Source organism: Alnus glutinosa, chromosome 12 (genome assembly GCF_958979055.1).
Source record: "Alnus glutinosa chromosome 12, dhAlnGlut1.1, whole genome shotgun sequence".
NCBI classification, from domain to species: domain Eukaryota; kingdom Viridiplantae; phylum Streptophyta; class Magnoliopsida; order Fagales; family Betulaceae; genus Alnus; species Alnus glutinosa.
The window spans coordinates 16,949,475-16,972,359 of record NC_084897.1 but is presented as its reverse complement, the minus strand read 5'-3'; the positions used below and the strand labels follow the sequence as shown (position 1 = coordinate 16,972,359).

The following is a 22,885-nucleotide window of genomic DNA, read 5'->3' as shown; positions in this document are numbered from 1 at the left end:
GCACAGAAACTTCTCGATACAGTATGGAGTTCGGACGGAATGAACACTTCGTCTGGACGGATGATGTTGGTCTGTTTGGCGTCTAGACGGGATGACATGTCGTCTGGACGGATGGAACAGTGGACAGATGGGCGTCCGGACGGGATGGTTCGATCGTCCCGACGACTGACAAGGAACTTGAATTCTTCTGACTTGCAGACTCTGAATAATGGAATCCCTGTTTACAACATCTTTACACTTAAGTGATTTTGTCCAAACACAGAATGAGGCCAAAATACTAACAGTCCTCACCAGGCTAGTTAGGCTCTTCTATGCCAACCTTGAGGTGGCTCAGGATGATGAGCATGGGATGGTACTGCAGTCCACTGTTGACGGACACATCATCACTGTAGATCCCCAGACCATCAGTCGGTTCCTCGGAGTACCAGTCCTTACAATGAGGTGGTGCGTCCTCCATCTATGGACGATCTCCGAGAGTTCTTCCATGCCCTTCCACAGGGTGAGGGGCGTCCAACTAATATCAGGATTGGTGCACTAGCTCCGGCTCATCGTATGTTGGCCAAAATTGTTCAGCACAATCTCTGGCCAGTTGCCAGGTGCAGTGATCTGATACTGAAGAGGGTACAGTTTGTTTATGTTGTTCATCTTCGCTTGTCTTTCTGTCTTTGCAAGCATATTCTGGGAGTCATGCTCGAGGCTCGTGATGAGAGCAATACCGGTCTCCCCTCCGGCTGTCTAATCACTCAGATCATCCTTCAGTCGGGTATCAATGTGATTGGAGAGCCTAGGATGAAGATCCAGTAGCCCCTCAGCAAACAAACACTGATGAAGTCGAATGCACAGCTGAGACAAGAGGATTCTTATGATGACATGCCTGCTGCTATGCATGTTGCTTTTCCAGACTTGGCTTCATCCTCTCATATCGTCCAGCCATCTGAGCCAGAGGCAAATTATTCTCAGATCATGGAGGCCTTAGCTGCCATTCAGGAAGGAATGTCCACCATGCAGCAGTCCATCTCTTCCTTGCAGCTCGAAGTGCGGTCCATCAACAAGCGGGTGGAGCAGACCCATTTGGACCTTCAGGAGTGCCTTCGAGTCCATCATCCGGACAGCAGTGATGATGAGGATGCTGCAGCTCAGACTGTACACATGCTAGAGGATGTTTGATTTCCCTCTGTTTTATTGTTTTTTTTGTTATTTTGAGACATTTTGTTAGTTTCTGTTATTTTGTTAAAAACTTAAACTAATATTACTCTGTTTACCCGGGTCCTTCTTAGACCTTTAGGGGGAGTAATTTTTATGACAGTTGGTTTTTATTACTCTGTTTTACCCTTAGTCCCTTTGTGACAAAAAGGGGGAGTAATTTTTAATTTTTGGACCAAGATTGAATTTTCAAACCGGTCAAGTGATTTTTGTCCCAGAATGGCCAAAGGGGGAGTTTGTTAGTATTTTGGCCTCATTCTGTGTTTGGACAAAATCACTTATGTGTAAAGATGCTGTAAAAAGGGATTCCACTTGTCAGAGCATTTTTAGAAGACTCTGCACTACGAAAAAGATAGAAGATTTCAGATTCCCTGTCAGCCGTCCGGATGACGTGTCATCCCGTCTGGATGCCCATCTGTCCACTGTTCCATCAGTCCGGACGACGTGTTCATCTCGACCGGATGCCAGACAGAACAGCATCTTCCATCTGGACGACGTATCTTTTCCGTCCGGACCCTACACTGAATCGAGAAGCTTCTGTTCCAGCTTGCATCCGTCCGGACATCGCAGCAGCCTGTTCGGATGCCTATCAGTACTCAAACAGTCTCAGATTCTTTCCAAGTTCCAATAAAGGGAAGATCGATCAACCGTCCGGACGATGTGGTATCCCGTCCGGACGTGCGTCTCCTTAAGGCAAGAATCGCAATTCAAATATCACCGTCCGGACGTTAGTCACCCTTGGTCTGGACGCGCGCTCATTAGTTAAGGAAATTGCCGATTTGACTTCAACTGTCCGGACGTCTGCCTCTCTTGGTCCGGACGCACGCATAGCAGATATGGAAATTGCGTGTTGAAGAATTGTCGTCCGGACGTTCATCCCCCTTGGTCCGGACGTGCTAAGCCTTATATGGAAATTACTTGTAGCGGACGTGCGACCGTCCTGACGTCAGTGTCTCACCATCCGATCACGGCTCTTAAACAGGAAAGATTTTCCGCAAAATTTTCAGAAAATCCTGTCGCACAGTTGTCCGTCCGGACGGCCCAAGTTCATTGTCCGGACGGCGTCCGTACATATTACAGCAGTCGCCCATTCTGCACCTCAGCCTAGAAATAGAGGCCCCTGGGCATTGAGAACTGCAAGAATTCGATATTGAATTCCACAAGAGCTTAGAGAAGTTCAAGATCCCTTTGAAGCCGTTTCAAGTGTGCTACGCTACAACTGAAGTCTATCTTAGAGGTCGGCTCTAAGGTAAGGAATTCCATTGAAGACCCCTTCAGGTAGGAGACCTGGTTGGGAAGCGTTCGTGTTGGGTTACACGTCAGAGAGCAAGGTACGACCACTGCATCGGTACATGTGAGTGTTACTATCTTGTATCTAGCTTTGTCTTCTGAATAGTGGAATTCCTAGGTTTGGCTGCCCCGGAGTGGTTTTTCTCTTGATTGAGTTTCCACTTTGTCAACAAAAACTGTGTGTCTTTTATTTTCCGCTGTGCTTGATTTTTGTTGACACTTGATTGCACACTTTATTTTTAGAAGTCCAATAATTTTCATCGGGACTAGTGCCCGAAGATATTGGGGAAGTTGGAGCTGTGTGGAAAGGATGCTAGAAAGTGCACTTCACATTATGCTGGGGAGGGACTCTTTGAGGTGGACTGCAGTTATGGTACATTTGTGGTTTACTTGACGCACTGTAGTTGTGGGTGCAGGCAGTGGGACATGACTGGCATTCCATGCCCACATGCCATCTCTGCCATATTATATAATGGCCAAAAACCTAAATAGTACCTGCATCAGTACTATAGTGTTGTGACCTTCAAGAAGGCATATGACCCAATGATCTATCCAATGCCAAGTGAAGATCAATGGGTCAAAATCGAACAAGATGAGGTAGACCCACCTGTTGTTAAAGCTGCCCTAGACAGGCCCAAGAGGGTGAGGAGATGGGGTCTTGATGAGCCAAGGAATCCATACTATATGAGACAGGGTGGGGTAATTGTGACGACCCTTTTTTTTTTTTTTTGGAAAACATACAAACGGATCACAGTGGCATGACTACGTGTTGCTCAACCAACATAACGTACACGTTCCATAACATGTACCTGATATTTAGAGTTACATCTAATAGCGAAAAATAATAATCAATGTGCAGCGGAACACATATCATAAGCGGAAGTACATCTAATACATAACAGTTGATTACAACAAGAGCCATTTACAAGTCGATCTATTTAAGGCTTATAAAACACATTACACTAACTACATATAAAATACAGGCTCAACAAATACATATGCCATGTAGGACATGAGCCATAAATAAAATACTCAAATCAGACTACCCATGAGTCCATGACTTATGATTGTCGCGATGTGCTCCAATCATAGCATTCCATACACTAGGTGGACGAGTCAATATCTATATCTGCAGAACCTACAACCAAAGCATCAATGCCTACATGGTTACGGGGGCTGCTGCATCCGTACAGGTGAAATTATGAGCCCACCGTCTTAGCATAAATAAATACACTAAGAACCGAAATTTGGAAAGTCGATCGTACAATTGTCCGTCCGGAAGCCTTATGTCTACCGTTGGGACAGCGCCTAGGTATTTGAAGCCAGATGCTGATTTGAACCTGTAGCCTATAAATAGAGTTCCCTAGGCTTGAGAATTGTATGAATTCGGTATTGAATTCCATAGAGCTTAGAGAGTTTTATTTTAGAGTTGTTGTGCTGAGTTGATCTCGTTTAAGCTGTTGCTGTGCTGAATTGAAGTCTATCTTAGGAGTTGGCCCTAAGGTAAAAGATTCCATTGAAGACCCCTTCAAGTAGATGACTTGGTTGGGAAGCGTTCGTGTTGGGTTGCATGTCAGAGTTCAAGGTACGACCACTGCATAAGGGTATATTAGTGCTACTGCTTTGTAACTAGCTGTGTCTTCTGAATAATGGATATCTTGGGTTTGGCTGTCCCGAAGTGGTTGTTCTCTTAACTGAGTTTCCACTTCGTCAACAAAATATATGTCTCCTTTATTTCTGCATTTCAATATTTTGTTGCACACTATTGCACACACTTGTTAGAAATTAGAAGTAATTAAATTTTCAATATACTTCAACATAATTGAAATTACTCAACATATCCAAAACATATTGTCAACATATTGTCGGTTCGGTAATAAAATCATATATCATTTGCAAATCTATTAAATACATAAAAGTACATTTTCTTAGTGAGTAAAATACTCACATTGGATGCGCGGATATTAAGCACTAGGTCTCCTAGACACCACCTTGCAATATATCATTGTAGAATAACACATCGCACTATTTGGCACTTTAAATAATGATCACCCTAATTAGCACTTGAATCGCTCAAGGTTAAACCGTTCGAAAACCAATAATATTTGTAAGGGTTCCAAACGTCTACACACAAATCCTATACACTAAGTAAAACTCAAACAATACTAACCCGAAGTATTTACTAAGATTTAGATATTAAAATCACTATTTAACTATTTACTCATATTATTACTTACTAACCCACAATTAATTTCACTAACACTTATATACTAACATTAACCCTAAAATTATACTCACTAATCTTTTTACAATAATCACAAACTTATTAACTTAAATCATTAACACATTTAAAATAACATTATTTGTAAAATTACGTTCACTAATCTTTTTACAAAACCCATAGTTAATTTGGGATTAATCATCACAATAACCACCATTAATCCCGAAATTAACAATCTAGATTTTAGACATTTAAAAACGCCAAATTAATTTAACCCATCAAATTAGGGTTTCCAATCTTAACCCATAATTTATAAATCACAACCCCAAACACAATATTATTAACTCATATCATTTACTAAAGGTTAATTACATAAAAATACAACTAAAATTAAATACCCAAAAGTTAGGGTTTGAGGAAACTCACCAAAAATTCATCAAACCAAAACCCATGGTTTGGATAGTCTCAAGCAAGTTCCAAATAACCCATTACCTAAAGAAAACACTAGATTAAACTCACATTTCAAGATTTTAACCTAAAATCTCAAGAACACGAGTTTAGTGTTTTACCTCAAAACTATTGGTAAAAACGTAGATCAGGCTTTGTAGATCACGTTACCGAAGTCGGGTTTGAGTTTGGACGGTTGGATCTCCGTAGATCATGATTTTTCTATGAAAAACCAAAGAGGATAAAAGAGAGAGGCATTATGCCTCTCTTTTTCTTTTTACCATTGGGAAGGGCCATCCTTTCTTTTCTCATGTGAAGGGCCAAGCGGCCCTTCACTTATTTTTACGAATGTGTGGCGTAGGTGTGCGCCCCACACCTTTTTTTTTTGTTTTGTTTTTTTTTTTAATATATATATTTTCTTTTCTTATTCCATTTTTTTCTCTAATTCTTTTTTTATTTCTATTTTCTTTTTATTTTCTAATCCTTTTTCTTTTTCTCTTTTCTAATTCTTTTTCTTTTCTTCGGACTTTAACAATATTCTCTTGCATTTTTATTTTTTTGGCTACCATTTACAAGTCTATAGGGTATAGATAAAACATTTTGTTTTATTCTACCATATCAAATAGACTTATTTTTATTTAATCATAATAAACTCATTTTATAAACTTTGGTCTTTAAAAATATTATCTTGCATTTTGAATACATCTAATTAAGTTTAATAAATTATTTACTCAAATTTATACTTTAATTATTAAAAATGTCCCGGGCATTACAGTAATTATGAGGTGTACAAATTGTAGGAGGGTTGGCCATAACACTAGGACTTGCCCTAGGAGGAAGAGGGTGTCCACTCCAAGTAGTCCGCGAAGAAGTGTACTCACTAGCACTACAACGGAATTGAGCTTCAATGATGTTAGTATATACCAACCGAGTTAATAATTACCCCATATATATATATATATATATATATATATATATATATATATATTTGTAATAAAATTGCATTGCCAACCGAGTTAATAATTTTCCTAACTTTCTTTGTTTTATGCTGCAGATTCCTTCCCAGCCAACTACATGCGATTAGTGGTGAATCTTCTAATTTATCTTGCAGACCAGTTGACTAGAGGATTTCAATATGCGGATAATTAGTTTCAGGCTTAGCAAACTCAAGTGACTAAAGGTTTTCAGTCTATGGTACCCGGCTTCAAGAGCTAGAAGCCGAAATAGAACAAATCTAGCTTATTGTACGGATCTCTCTCACTTGCTTTCAGTGGATCAGCAGGATTTGGTACATGGAGGATTTTGGTTCCTTCCTCTATTAGTTGTTTTACAAACTTCTGATTATTTGGGCTGTTAGTTTTTGTGTCGGCTGCATTCTATTGGACAAAATCACTTCTATGTAATGTTGATGCTTTCACAAGAATGCTGCTTTATCCAGAGTCTACTCTTCATCTATGTTCTTCGAGAAGATTCTGTGAAGTTGTCAAGGATTTATTTCGGTTCCCTATCAGCCGTCCGGACGCCCATCAGTGTCCAGATGCTTCGAACAGTTCAAGGTTTCATCCGTCCAGACGCACTTCAGAGTTTGAGAAGACCCCAGTGTTCCAGCGCATCCGTCTGGACGGCGTGGCTATACCGTCCGGACGCCATTCAGTGTTTGACAAGCATTAGGGTTTTTGACTCAAGACACAGTTATGGGAAGACGGCTGCTACCGTCTGGACGATGTGTGATCCCGTCTGGACAATGTTCTCTATAAGGCAAGACGTGCATTCAAATTTCAACCGTTCGGACGGCAGTCTTTATGGTCTGGACGATCAAGCTTCATATATGGAAATTGCGTGCACCAGTTCAACCATCCGGACGTCAGCCTTCAAGGTCAGGACGCTCCAAGCCTTATTATGGTAATTCTGTGCAGCCGAAGTGCAACCGTCCGGACGCTAGGGCAACACCGTCCAGACGTGGCCTTGTTATGCAAGCTTTCAGTGCTACTTTGGAAAGGCGGTTGAAGTTTATAGTCCGGACGCTCGGTCAAGCCGTCCAGACTCCCTACGGTATTTTGATCATAACGTTTTACTCAAATATCGGATTGGGACGAAATCGGCGTCGTTGGAAAGCTGACAAAAAATACTGTCAACTAACCATCCAGACGGCCCTAGAAGAGTCTGGACGAACCCCATCTGGACGGAAAGATTTGCCCGTCCGGACGACCTTGCAGAAAATTCCAGAATACTTTTCAGACAAGAAAAACTTGGCCCGTCCAGATGGCCCAAAGCTCCTGTCCGGACGCGCGTGCCTCAAACTCCATTTTTGACTCAAAATAGGGTTTCCTAAACCTATAAATAAGAGGCTCTAGGCATGCTTTCAACATAAAATTCGGTGGTGAATTCTCTACAGCTTAGAGAGGGTGTTTAGGGAGATATTAAAGATCTGCTAGCTCTCTAGCTCTTGTCAAGTGTGTGATTTGATCAGCTGTGAATTCTATCTTAGGGGTTGGCCCTAAGGTAAAGGATTCCATTGAAGACCCCTTCAGGTAGGAGACCTAGTTGGGAGGCATTCGTGTTGGGTTACACGTTAGAGAGCAAGGTACGACCACTGCATTAGGGGTATGTGAGTGTTACTATCTTGTATCTAGTCCTGTCTTTTAAATAGTGGATATCCTGGGTTTGGCTGCCCCGGAGTGGTTTTTCTATTAATTGAGTTTCCACTTCGTCAACAAAATATTTGTCTCCTTTAATTCAGCATTTAATATTTTGTTGCACATTGTTCACACACACTGTTAAATTAGAAGTCCATTTTATTTTTCATGGGCTACTTGTAGACACTTCTCTATTATCCCTATTATTTTTGGATTTTAGAACTTTTTGTGTGTAGTTTTTCAATACTCTGTTTACCTTTTGTCATTTTGAGACAAAAAGGGGGAGTATTTTTATTTTTGAACCAGGATTGTATTTTTAAACCGGTCAAGTGTTTTTTGTCCAAGAATGGCTAAAGGGGGAGTTTGTTAGTTTATTGGCCACATTCTGTTGACAAAAACACTATATTGTAAGGTTGCTGCTTTAACAGGGATACCGTATTATTTCAAAGTCTTCAAATAATATAGAGATTATTTCTCTAATATGGAAAGGGCCTTATAATGACAAGTTACAGTGTCACAAGCTTCAAGAAGGTAATTTCAGAGTTTCAGGAAGATTCTGCACAGTTTCCCAAAGTCGGATCCCTTGTTTTCGTTAGGACGGGCCTGTGAAGTGTTCGGACGCCTTTTGTGTAGAGAAGATTCTGCCAGCTCAGCATGCATCCGTCTGGACGATAGGGCAACATCGTCCGGACGCTCTTCAGTGTTCGAGAAAAACCTAGAGTCCTTTGTAGACACAAATCGGGAAGACAGCCTACAACCATTCGGACGCTAGGGCAACATCATCTGGACGGGGCCTTAATAAGGAAATGCGTGAAGCGTGTTATGGAAAAGCAGCTATAGTTTACTGTCCAGACGCTCTGAGCTTACGTCCGGATGCGGCCTAGAGAATCAGACTCAATTTAGGTCTTCTATAGTGTCTAAATAGAGGTCTCTAGGCATGTATTATTTACAGAATTCGGTATTGAATTCTCTTGAGCTTAGAGAGGGTGTTTAGGTAGAAATTGTGAAGATCTGCTAGCTCTCTAAGAGTTGTCCATTGTGCGACTTGATCGTGTGAAGTATAGCTTAGGGAGGAGCCCTAAGCTAAAGGAATCCATTGAAGACCCCTTTAGGTAGGAGACTTGGTTGGGAAACGTTCTTGTGTAGGTACACGTCAGAGTGCAAAGTACTATTGCTGCATCAGGGTATGTGTGTGTTACTGTTTTGTAACTAGCTTTGTCTTCTAAATAGTAGAATTCCTGGGTTTGGCTGCCCCAGAGTGGTTTTTCTTTTAGTTGAGTTTCCACTTCGTTAACAAAATATTTGTCTTATTTAAATTCCGTATTTAGATATTTTGTTACACACTGTTCATACACACACGGTAAATTAGGAGTCTATTATTTTTCACTTCTGCTTCTGCCCATTTGGTGAAGTAATCTACAGCAACCACAAGAAATTTCCGACTTCCTTTTCTCAGGGGCATCAGCCCGACGATGTCAACACCCCATTTGGTGAACGGCCATGGTGAGGATACGTAACTTAGCTTCTCAGGGGGATTCTTCATGACCCTTGAAAATCTTTGGCATTTATCACAGCACTTCACCAGCTCTGCCGAGTCTTTACCCATTGTAGGCCAATAGTAACCGACTCGCATATCTTTGTGAGCTAGCATCCGATCCCTTGAGTGATTTTTGTACATATTCTGTATCTCTTTCAAAACATATTATGCTTCAGAGTGTGGGAGACACTTGAGTAAGGGCTGTGTGTACCCTCTTCGTTACAAGATTCCTTTGAACATTTTGTATCGGGCTGACTGCAGTTTAACCTTTTGAGACCGGGCTTTGTTTTCGGGCAACAAGCCATTCTGCAAGTACTGTGTAATTTCGGTGGCCCATTCAGGGTTTGTTGGAACTTCATCAACATGCTTCATATCTTGCCTCAGAGCGATTGAAGGCTCAGCCTGGATTATTACCTCATGTGTCGAGGCTTTAATATCCTGCTCGGTTTTGGATCCAAATTTAGACAGTGCGTCAGCTTGGGCATTGTCTTCCAGGAAATCTTTGTCAACGCCACCCTGTCATCATCTTGTCTCCTTGAGCTTTGTATTTTCCCTGGACGTGGCCCACCACCACTTGAGAGTTGCTCCGGACTTCCACATTCGAAGCTCCCATCTGCCAAGCTATGGATAGTCCAGCCAAAACGGCTTCTTACTCTGCCTTCTTGTTAGTGGTGACAAAATCCAGCTTGATAGCATATTGGAACTTTTCTTCTTCCGAGGCTAGCGAGGGTAACCCCGACCCCACTCTTCTGGTTTGCTGAGATTCGTCCACGTAGACCACCCACGTTTCTCTTTTGAGGAGTTCCCCACTCCTGTGAATGTTACAAAACTCTACAAAAAAGTAAGCCAAATCCTGACCTTTGATCACTGTCCCGGGGTACCGCCCAATTCACAAGTCTTCCCGAGAGGTCCGGCTTCTGCCGCACTTTTTTTAAGGGATACTCGGTCAGCACTCATATAGCGTGGGCTTGGAAATACAATCTTAGTCTCCATAACTAGTGCGAAGGCTAATTTTTCAATCTGCGGATACCTTTCCTCAGCTTCGTGAAGTGTTTTGCTGGTGAATTAGACTGGCCGTTGAACCACTGAGTCTTCTCTAACCAGTGCCGAACTTACAACCGAGGGAGATACAACTAGGTACAGATAAAGTATCTCCCCCTCAGTCTGTCGGCTCAAGAGTGGCGGGTTCATCAGGTATTATTTCAACTTGTTTATGGCTTCTTCACATTCGTCGCTCTAGGTGAATGCCTTTCTCAAAAGTTTGAAATTTGAAGAAAGGGAGACACTTGTCAGTCGATCGGGAGATAAACAGGTTCAGGGCGGCTATCCTCCCTGTCAGTTGTTGCAACTCCTTGATCATTCTGGGCAGTTGCATCTCTAGAACCGCCTTGACCTTTTCAGGATTAGCCTTAATGACTCTCTACGACACCATGAACCCTAAGAACTTCCCTGATGAGACTCCAAAGGCGCACTTGGCTGGATTTAGCTTCATTTTGTGTCGCCTCAATGTGTTAAAGGTCTCTCTCAGATTAGCTATATGACTGGTTCCTTGTGCGCTCTTCACTAGGATATCGTCAGCTTAAACTTCTACGTTCCGACTGATCTAATCTTGGAACATTTTGTTGACCAGTCTCTGATATGTGGCCCCGACATTCTTTAGGTCGAATGGCATCATCTTGTAGCAGTACAAGCCCCGTTCGATAATGAAGGATGTCTTCTCCTGGTATGCCTCATCCATATATATCTGGTTTTACCCTGAGAACGCATCCATGACGCTAAGAAGTTCATGTAGGGATGTGGAATCTACTAGAAGTTCCATTTGAGGCAGCGAAAAACTGTCTTTCGAGCAAGCCCTGTTCAGGTCGATGAAATCGACACACGTTCTCCATTTATCATTAGACTTTTTGACTAACACGACATTAGCCAACCAGTTGGGGGAGTCCACATCCCTTATAAATCCTGCTTCCAGGAGCTTCTTCACTTTGTCAGCTACGACTTGATTTTGTTTCGGGGCGAAAGTTCACCTTCGCTGCTTCACTAATTTGTGGCTCGGGTCCATGTTTAGTTTGTGGACTATTACTATAAGGTCTATTCCTGAAATATCTTCATGGCTCCATGCAAACACATATTTATTCCACCGTAGGAACACTACTAACTTCTCTTTCATTTCCTGGGGGAGTTGTGAGCCTACTCGAACTTTCTTTCCCGGGTCTACGACCTCAAATTCCTCAAGGTCTTCGACCGGCTCCCCCAACTATGTTTGGTATTTTCCTTCTTCCTAGTTTTCTCCCAAAGGCTGATATTAATTACATTCAAATTAATAACCTATGTGCCAGAAGCGGCACTTAATAAGGTATCAATCATACCGTAAGAAATATCACAGCACCAAAGAAACATATGAAAAGAGTCTGACACAGGTGCATGAAAGGATAGACTAAGTAGGGTAGTCCATCACATCCAAAAGTCCACAACACAGGAGCCAACCTAGCCTCAAAAGACTGCCACTAGGATCCATCTAAGTATCTGAATAGTCTTGATACTCTTCTTCATACCCTATATTAATAAATAGGGAAAAATACAATTTAGCCCCCCAAACTACCATCGATTCTCCGGATGGCATCCCAAACTACCAAAGCTTGGATTTTGGCCCCCCAAATTACCTGACGCTTGTATTTTGACCCCATCCGTCAGTTTGAGCCGTCTAAATGGATGAAAATGAGTCACATGCCGTGCACATGACTTAACATTACACAAACTCTCCAAAATGCCCTTCTCTTCAGATATGTGACTTAATAGTGCACGTTAGGCAGACCATTTGCATCGCCGGTCTTGAGACGGATCTGGTTCTCGAGGTGGATAAGGGCGGAACCGGCAACAATGGTGGTGGTTCTGCCACCTTCGATGCTAAGAATGCGAGTCTACTTTGTGTTCTCATAGTGCGAGAGCCATTTCTGCTCCAGCTTGGTGAAGATCTCCAGCGTGACCTTGCTCAGGTTGTTTTAACTCGTGCTATGGTTGTTTTTACTCAGCGTCAATTCTACTCGTGCTATGGTTGTTTTTGCCGATTTGTTTGCATCTGGTTCTGAACTAAAATTGTCAATGGGATGGATCTTGTCAAACCCATTCTATTGTTTGAGTGCTTAATCTCCCTTGAAGCTACATATCCATCTGTTCAGAATTTAGGTGTCATCGACCCATTAGACTTGGATATGGTTCATTGCCGATGAACATGTTGGTAAACCTGGGACATGAATCTCAGAGCATACAAGCTCAATTTCCTACGAATAAAAGCCGAAAAGCCCATCATCATTTGATAAAGTTCTGGACACGGCCGAGATTTTCTCGAGAAGTGCCTCAGGAAAGACCAGAAAAAGCAGTGGAGCTACGATGAGCTGTTGCAGCACCCATTTTTGTCGTCATCGACGATTCCCAATTCGGTCATCTACTCCTCACCGTGTTGCATGCTTGTATGGGTCCTAGCATGAGAAACCTGCATATATTTATGAATTATATACAAAGATATGTATATGTATTATTATAAAAAGTTCACTCCAGCGACATGTCCAAGTTCGATCGGCTTCATCTCTTGTTCCAGCCAGGTGTAGAAGTTCAACATCACTTGCTCAAGAAACGTGTCACCCTTGGGTAAACATCTTTTTCTTGACTCATGCAAGAAATGCATGTACACCACGAGAAAGTATAAGTTCATTTTCTGTTGCATGTAGGAGCTAAAGCAGTATCCCACTTTGAGAGTGGAAGTCGGAAATGCAACTACTGAGTCATTGGACAGGATGAGGGATGAAAGCAAGAAAGCAACCTTGCAGTTAGTTGACGTGGAATGTGGTTATCTAATTGTTGAATATTTTTGCAAGCTTCCCGAAGATATTTTCGTCTGTAGGTTTTATGCTCTCGTGGTTTCGCGTTTAATACTTGTTTTCCACCCAGTCATTATGGCCGTAGGCGGGGCACAAAACAGAGTGAGAGTGAGAGAGATCTATTTTGGAGGTTTAGTCTTTGTGCTCTGTTTTGGAGGTTTAAAACAGAGCATGGTCTCTTCAATGGCTAGTCTTGCCCACTTCTTAATACTAACCAAAAAACCCATGCAAACCAGGTCACAAATGATCAGACTAACAAGTTACATGAATTACCATTAACTAATTGCTTTATTTGACCAACTATGAAAATTTTTCGGTCTTGGTTTTCCTTAAACTTATGTGGTTGTTACTAGTCCTAATCATATATATATAACAGGCATTCTTGATATGCAAACAATATAATCGTTACGGAAAACATAACAAAGCATGATGAATGTATGTTGATTGTTCGTAAACAGATTTTTGAAAAGATGTATAGACATAAACTAGACACACTTGAAAGCAGAAAAATATAGAAGTAGCAAACGTTGTTAGATTTACAGCTTGTCTTGTTTTGTGGTTTCAAGCAACTTCCCCATCATCACTCTTCTGAGTCTTCTCTCTGCTACCAAACAGCTTGAACCCTTTGGAAAACATGTTCTCAATCTGCTCAAGCGGCAGACTTTTCGTTTAGGCACCAACAAAAAGATAGCAATAAGGCCGATGAAGGAGAAGGCAGCATAGAGAAGGAACGTGGCCCAGGAACCTAGAGCCTCGGTCAAAGACAAGAAGGTCATGCTCACAATTAGATTGGAGGACCAGTTGGCCATGGCTGCCACACCTCCCCTAAACCCTCGTATTTGAGCGGATAGATCTCTGCGTTAACGATCCACGGCACCGTCCCCATGCCCGGAGAGTAAATTATTATGTATAATCCGAGAAGCACGACAACCAAGACTTTCAATTTCACTCCATCCTCTATGAAATAAGGATGCTTAAGCTGGCCATTCCGAGAGAGGTAGTAAACGACGAGAACTTTTTGCTCAGTAGCCTTGGGCTTTGGCTCAAACCATATTTTGTTTCTCTCATGACTGGTCTCTCTGTCTTGCCATTGCCTTAGCATGCACATCACTGTTGTTCCTCTTGAATCTGCTTCCATTCAAGCTTATCAATAGAAGACGAGTGGGAGTTCATGCATTTATAAGGGCTTGGCCTGGGAAATGATAAGTGCTAGTCGCCGACTGGCCGTTAACGGTGCAAGCTCCATTATTAGAATCCTACTTCGGGAGCCCCGAGTCAAACGATAGTTTGATTTCCGTACAGATCGTGTGGTTGATCCTCGTCCTCCACTGCAAACTCGACGGCAAAGCCGAGCACCACATGGACGTGGCACTCAGGTTCCTCACATTTTTGCTGAAATAGCAGTAAGCACAAAATAGAAAAGGCTGAAAAAAGCAGGAGGAAAAGCAAGCCATAAGAAGGAGAAAAAGCGAGAAAGTCGGGGAGGCTTTCACGGTCTTCTTGCCGGAGTTAGGACATCAAACGTGTTTTGAGAGAGAACGAGGAGGCGGGAATTTAAAAGGGTTAATTGGGAATTTTAACGTGTAGGGAGAGGGGTAATCTCGGGTTTTTTGGTTAAATGAGTCACGTGACGCGCACGTGACTCGGTTTCCGTCCAGTTAGACGGCCCAAGCTGACGGATGGGGCCAAAATACAAGCGTCAGGTAATTTGGGGGGCCAGAATCCAAGGTTTGGTAGTTTGGTGTGCCATCCGGAGAATCGATGGTAGTTTGTGGGGCTAAATTGTATTTTTCCCTAATAAATAATACATATAGAAATAATAATACAAAAACACCTAAGTGAGTCAGCAGTTTTCAATAATATAATGAATATTGATTTATTTATGAATACAACATAATGAGATGTAACTTTATGATTATATGTATATGCAATTCATGTTTCGGGCATAAATTGAATATACATATAATAATAAAGCGATGTTATGACAGTTTTATATGCAGAGTTTTATTAAAGCGACAACTTTATTCTTACCTAATTCTAGTTATAGCCTTTGCTCGGTTAACGACTTATTCTAAGAACCTATGTTCCTTCCAATTGAAGCCTATGCTTCGTATATTTAAAACCTATGTTCCTTCCAATTGAAGCCTATGCTTCGTATATTTAAAGCCTATGTTTCTTTTATCGGGGGCTTATGCTTATCCGTCAAATTGAAGCCTACGCTTCTTTTATCAGGGGCCTAAGCTTATCTGTCAAATTGAAGCCTATGCTTCTTTCATCCAGAGCCTATGATCAAAGCTTATTATATTATTACTGGTAGCCTTTGCATCCCTGTGTTGTTATTTGTTAGATCTTTCACAGGGCCTATGCCCTACTGATGGCCTTTGCACACCAGCTTTGTTATTAACCAGTTTAGTTAAAATAGAAAATATGTAAAATTACATGCACAAACAAATAAATAAATAAGTGTTCATAATATTAAGGAAAAGTCCACCAGCATCACCCTCAATAAGTATAAAGATACTCATCGTCTTCTGCTTCCAAAAGGATTTCCACACAATTGTTCACAAAGGCTTCTAGAAAAAGGGCTAAAACTACACCCTGGCTGTAGCGCACGAAACAAAGAATTTTTCTGTTTTCTTTTTAAAAGAGATGCAATCCGTGAGAGCAACAGAGTGTTTCTTCTCTTTGTTTTCTTCATTCTTTTCCCTTTCATTAACATCATAAACCAAACACACAAGGATACACTGCAATACAATTTAATGCATACAATAGTGAATTAATATAATTCACTAATAATACGTTTTAATCCTATTCTCATTTATGATTTCTTAATCCTATTATTATTCCGACATAGTAACGGCATATAAAATTAGTACAATTACATTTTATTACTAGTCATTTTACGAGGAATTTATCATGGCATTTAATAAGATCCTTAAGCATAATATTTCTTCTTCTTTTTTTCTTCATTTTTGATCTTTAATTAATATAATGTCATTTGGACATTATAACGACATATAAAATTGATTAATTATAATGCCACATATTTCATGCGAGCATTATAATAGTATTTATAAATAATAACCAAAATACTCATTTTATAAAAATAGATAAATAAAATAGTTAAAACTCATGATTTCTACAATAGAGTTTTGCAACCCAAAATAACTCAACCTTAAATTAAATAATATTAAGGCAAGTATTGTTTCAGTTATTTTAACTGAAACAGGGAGATACCAAAATATATTTAAGTCCATATTTGACTTACTTTTATGTCAAATAAATTTAATAAATATGTTAATATAATTAACGGGTTTTATACTTTAAACACAAGTGAAATAAAATAACTTTGTGCTTATTTCTTATTTTAATCTTTATAAAAATTGAGCAGAATAACAGCTTTAATATATATTAACTGCCTAAAATACTTAAAAGTATTTGGGCAGCATAACAACGCTTATGTAAAATAATGTGTTTTCACTCGGGCATCATAAGGACGTATTTTTATATTTAATTACTCAACTTTGAAAACCCTATTTAAAATACAACTTAAAAATGTTAGATTACTTAATAAATAATTCATTAAATCACAATATTAAAACAAAACTTTAATTAAAAACCAAATATCTTCTTCTTCTTCTTTTTTCCCTTTTCTTTTCCTTCTTTCTTTTGTTTTTTTTTTTCCTATTCTTCTTTCATTGTAGGTAACACAAGCGAGAAAGAGAGACAAAGAGATAGAGAAGGAGAGAAGAAGAGCTTGGGAGAAAGAGACTTACAGTAAGGATCCTCCTGATTTCTTCTTTTTCTTTGTTGGACTAACCCAAGAGAGTGAGAGAGACAGAATTTGAGAGAGATCGGGAGAGAAACCGAGAGAGATTTGGGAGAGAATTGAAGCGTGAATTGAACGTGAGGGGTGGGTTCTGTTTTATAATGGTTTGGACGGCCAAGACCGTCCAAAAATGATCATATCCAACGGCTAGGACGAAGATTCGGATAGATTTTGTAATAAATTCGGACTACAAGTGTTCGGGCGATGTTACTATCATGTGTTGAATAATGTCGATCGATTGACTTTTTTGGTGGATCGATTGACACACTGTTCACACATGTTTTCCCTTTATTTAGTGTCGATCGATTGACTATTTGTGTAGATCGATTGACAGTTTTTGTGGATCAATCAACACACTGTTCATCCAAATTTTCTTTTATTTAAATCTCTTAATAAATTAGACCTATTATTATATTTCTAGTAAATATTTAATTTTATAAACATTTATACTTAACATTGATGAAAAAAAAGATTGATGAATATTTATCTAATAAATATTCGTATTTATTATATTTATATTATTAGGTCTTAAATCTTATTTTAAGATATTTTATTTAATATCTTAAAATACGGGGTATTACAACCTTCATGAGCTCGAAGGCTGACTTGTATAGAATGTCAGCTGAGCTTCCTGTGTCCACCAAAATCTGATGTATCTTGTGGCCCGACAATATCCAGCACTACCACCAATACATCGGTATGTTGGAGGATACTCCCGCGTAGTCATCATCTGAAAACCTTATCACCAGGGTTTCACACCTTCTCGATTTCAGAGGTTTTTGAATAGAGTGTACCTCGTAATCCTTCACCTGTCTTGCATAGGCCTTCCAAACCGAGCTTGCTTCTCCTCCTCCGTCGGACCCTCCAGCTATCATTTGGATTTCTGGAGGTGGGTTTTCTCCATTTTTGTTCCTTTCATGCCTATCCCGAATATTTCGAGGTCTTCTTTGGTTCTCTGTTCTCGTCGTCACCATTGCAGATTTTGTATGTAAGAGACGATAAAATCATTCCCACAGACGGTGCCCAATTGTTCATGCAGTTTTCCGATTTGGTGACGTGTCACCTTGTGATTCGCTTCCTTCGTAACTTGCAAAACAACGAGACCTGTCGGGTGTGCCAACGGGGTCACACTCTGATGCCTAAGTCAGAAAATAGATAATATGGGAGTATTGAGAGTGCACAAAAATATGAATTGTAGAGTTAGTTTGATACCTGGGAATAGTCGCTAATTTATAGGTGCACAAGCACAGTTATGGTGTTCAGGGGATCCCATATTTCCCGGGATCCATAACCCCTTTATAGAATTGACGACCCGTGATTTACTCCCCGAATATCTTAGGATTAGCTGTCCTCCCTCTGGATTTGTAGTAGCCCATGATTTACTTGGGATTTATTGCTGATTATGCGGGGTATCGGATTGGCCGGGAGCTCTATCCCTTTAAGGTGATAATACTCTGTAGATCCCAGGCCTCTTGGAGTCCATGATCTCCGTGTACCTAGTTTGTAGCATTGAGACCAATCGGACCTTCTCGGGTCGTTCAAACTGACTAGGCTCAGGGTTCGGTATCGGGCTTTTTGGGAATGATAATTTCCCCAATAGAATACAATCGCCTTTTGATTCTACAGAGATGCTTCTTTTATCGGGAATTTTCTCTTCACCTTTTGTTGAAGATGAAACTACAATCTCATAAAATGGAATTGTCCCTACAGCCCTTGAAAGATGTGTTTTCATTTAATTTGCCTTTCAATAGGATCTTCACATATTCATACGAACAATAACCTTTCATGTTTTAGTGATTTTTTTTTTTTTTTAATGCAACTTGTGTATTAATTAAATAATTAATTTTTCGGAAGCTCATAAACTAAACCATGAGACAATATTGATTTTTCTTTTTTAAAAAAAGGGCCACTTAACTTATGATTCCTATTAAAAGTTACTTTTCTTTTAAATAAATGAAAAGTATAATGATCGCATTCTTAATATTCTAATATGCACATCATGCTTTTCAAATCAATATTTTTTTAACACATTTTGAATAGGTGTCTTAACGTAATATATCATGACTTTGAGTCTAGGATAATCTCCTTCACTTGTCGATTTGAATCTAATCGAGTTCTTACTAGTACACTTGTTTTGATAAAAACCATTTGCTAACACAAAAAATAAAAAAATTTCAAAACAAGAGTTGAAGTCCTAGCAGAAAGATATTACTTAATTAATTTAAAAGGTACTTAACTGTAGAACAATCATAGTTCTAAAAGTCACAACTATTAAACAACACTTATTTGAATCAAATTACTTTAAGAAAAAAATTAATTTTGTAGAATATATAAGGGCGAAGCCTTAATCATCATTTTGATTAGACGTAAAAATAAAAAGTTTCTAAATTTGAAGAAAATCCATGACTTCCAAATGTACTAGGAAACTTACACTAGTGATGATGGAGTTTTTTATCCTTATTCTCCTAAAAGTTCAGGCTATTGACCTTTCCCATACCTCTTTTTCTCCCTCTGGACGGCCCATCTTATATTCTTACTCCTCTGAACTTGATGAAGTTGAAGCAACAATACATACATGCTTTGCATATGGGATTAAAGTTTGTAAAAGAACATGGCCTCATCACTTCTTGTCTACACATCAGTCGTTGGGTTTTGAAGCTTGTCTTCTTGCAGTTCATGCAAAGTGCTGGGTGAAACATCATCACAAAGAGGAGATGAGTGACAAGTATTTCATATGCATATGTAGATGCATATCAATTCAAAGCAATATTGGGTCCTGTGTCAGAAAATGTTATGAAAAACTTGTCATTTAAGCAGAATCCATAGCATAAGGTCTGGTAAAAAATTCTTAACTACTCACTATACTCTCTCTCTCTCTCTAGTCATTTTTTTGGTCTCCAAATTGACTGTATACAACAGAAAGATGGAAGCTATGTTACGGCTAGTTTATTAGAATACTTATTAATTTTCATATCTATGGCAAAGATGGAAGTTATCTTGAACATTGTTTCTTCTACTTGAATCGTTACCAGTACTAAAAGTTGACATTTATACATATTTCTACCTTATAGGCCACTTAATAATTAGGAATAATTATATTTTTGACAAAATACTTCATTTTTAGATGTTAAATCTTGTTAAAGAACATAAATACCCTCAAATAAAAAAAATATAAACATTAAAAACTTAGAAAAACAAAATACAAAATTAAAATGTAAGAATTAAATAAAAACAAAACATAAACTTAATAGCTTTTTTTGGAAAAAAAAAAATGTGGTTGAACCATCCCCATGAATGGTGGATCAGCCACACATATGAAGAAGGAGTGGGTGGACCACCTCAAAAAATTTCTTGAGGATGGATAGGTTACCCTTCAAGCCCATAGGGGGTGGTCGAGCCATCCCCAAGTGTTTCGGCCATGCCAAACCACTTAGGGGTGGCCAATCCACCCCTCATGGGGTGGTCAATCCACCCCTCATGGGGTGGTTCAGCCACCCATTAGTTTATTTTTTATTTTTATTTTTCTAATTTGATAGTTTTTACTTTGTTAATTTTAAGTATATTATGTAAATTTTGTTTTTCAATTTAGGGTATTTTCATTATTTCAAGTTTTTTAACTAGGTTGATTAACGAAAGGGATTTTGATAAGTAAATGATAGTTCAATGTTGTGGAAAGTCAAAAGTGTAAGTTCATTGAGCCATGATAAAAAGGCATGGTAGTTCGTGGGAAAAAAGGATAATTGCCCTTAATAATTAGCTTCAATACCTAAAGTTATGTCAAACAAAATTTTATCATTACCAAAACCATTGATTGTCACTCTTTTTTTCTATTAACCAGAAAAATGGATTAGGAATGAAAAATCATGAAATTATAGATCTAACGGTTTAAATGGATGGGTGTGATGATTATTATACTTGATGGCTTTGGCTATTCTACTTTATGTTTTTGTGCATTAAGAATAATTTTTCATATATTTTTATGTTTTTTCATCCAACTCGTAGCCAAGCCTAGTGGTAACGAGCTTTTATGTTTTTTTTTTTTTCCTTTTATTGCCATTTGTGCATTAAGCATGATTTTTATCAAATTGACTATTCTACTTAACATGATGCATGTTTTTCCATGTTCTTAACTACTCACTTTATTTATTAAGCTGCATTTCACACATAAAGCACGTTGTGGTTACAGATTCATATGGAGTACCTGATCTAATACCGTTGTGTTTTTTAGTTTTTAAGTTGGTCTATTTTGGACTCAAAACTATGCCATTTGGGAGTTGAATTTTACATGGGATTTGTTGATCTTATTTTCTTTTTGAAGATTTTAGAGTTGTCTACTAGTGTATTGAGACCTTAAAAATACTATAATGTTCATATAAGATAATATATAAATACTTGTTATTATTATTAAATCCTATGTTGTTATATATGAATCAATATTTATATGTAATATTATATTTAATTTCATATTTTCTCCATCCCATAATTTTCATATTAAAAATAATATAATTTCATCGAATAAACTAAATGGGCACACTATGGGTGCTTATTGAGGTTGGGTCCATTAGAACTCAATGTTCAACATCTCTCACTCACAAATAATGGGCATAGTGTAACCTTGCATCCTCTCATCAAATTAATGAATGGATCTATTCATATAGGTTGGTATACCACGCAAGCTACTAGTATACGTACGTAAAAAAAATGAAAATAATAATAGACTCCAAACCAACCACAACCAAACAATTCACCAAATATGTGAAGCAGTAAAGCAATTGACATAGATATTTGGTTACGAAGTGGAAACTCTTTGAACTCAAAGAGAAAAACCATTACAGGGCAGCTAAACCCAGAAAATCAACTATAACGAAGAAACAATGAATTACAAGAAGTTAGTACTCACAAAACCTTTGCAGTGTTAACTCTCTTGAATTATAACAAGCGACCCACTTGTCTACTTCTCTTCTAAAACCTCTGGAGAGTTCTTTTTCTTGGTCTTCCTTAACTGGAAGTCCAGTTGGCTTCAATGGTTGATGGTTGAACAAATAAAAATAAACACTCTAAGAGAGATACATGATAATTCTATTTAGGTCTAAAACCCTCTCTTAGCACAATGAATTCTATACTAGAATCCTTAACAAAGACTAACTAGAAACCTCTTTAAATAGGCTCTGGAAACCCTTAAACAAGTCAGGAACGATTTTCTAGGTGGCAGTGTCCAGAAAGGCTAATCACGTGTCCAGACACTAAACAGAAATATAACTTTCTGTGAAGCGTGTCCTGACAGGTAACCCTACTGTCCGGACATATGCATGAAAAACACTTCTCTGGAAGTTGTGTCTGCTGACTGTCTGGACAATTTGAAGAGCGGGAGACTCTCTGTGAGTTATGTCCGCTGGCTGTCCGGACATCTTGAAGAACATGAGCTATCTGTGGATAGTGTCCGGACACTGCTTCTAGATATCGGCACAATGAAGAAATATCTTGCAATTTGAATAATCTGAATACCAATTTCTTCAACAAATCAATAACCTTTTGTCACTTGAATGTTGCCAATATCAAAAAGTAACAAACTCCCCCTTTGGCCATTTAGGGACAAAACGGTTACAACAAAAATTAAAAATACTCCCCATTTTTGTCACAAAAGGACAAAGAGGAAATAATAGTCCACAAATCCCAGTCATAAGAACATAGGCCAGAAAATAATAAAGAAAACAGTCACGAACAATTAAAAGCTATCAGGGCACTTCATCCAGACGATATTCTGGAAAAATGTTGCAGAGAGTGGTCCAAACATTGAGCTTGATTTGCGCAACACCTGTCTCAATGAGTAGTATACGCTAATCCATA

The 22,885-nt window shown here is 39.0% G+C and overlaps 1 long non-coding RNA gene and 1 pseudogene across 1 annotated transcript; one reads left to right on the top strand and one right to left on the bottom strand.

Annotated features, from left to right (window-relative positions):
- LOC133852477 (large ribosomal subunit protein uL14x/uL14z/uL14y-like) overlaps positions 1–22,885 on the top strand; it is a 165,136-nt pseudogene that overhangs the window by 17,290 nt on the left and 124,961 nt on the right.
- Positions 17,499–18,793, bottom strand: LOC133852313 (uncharacterized). Its single transcript, XR_009895914.1, has 2 exons — positions 18,251–18,793; positions 17,499–18,170 (listed from the first exon to the last, which is right to left on the bottom strand). It is a non-coding gene; the product is annotated as an uncharacterized LOC133852313 (long non-coding RNA).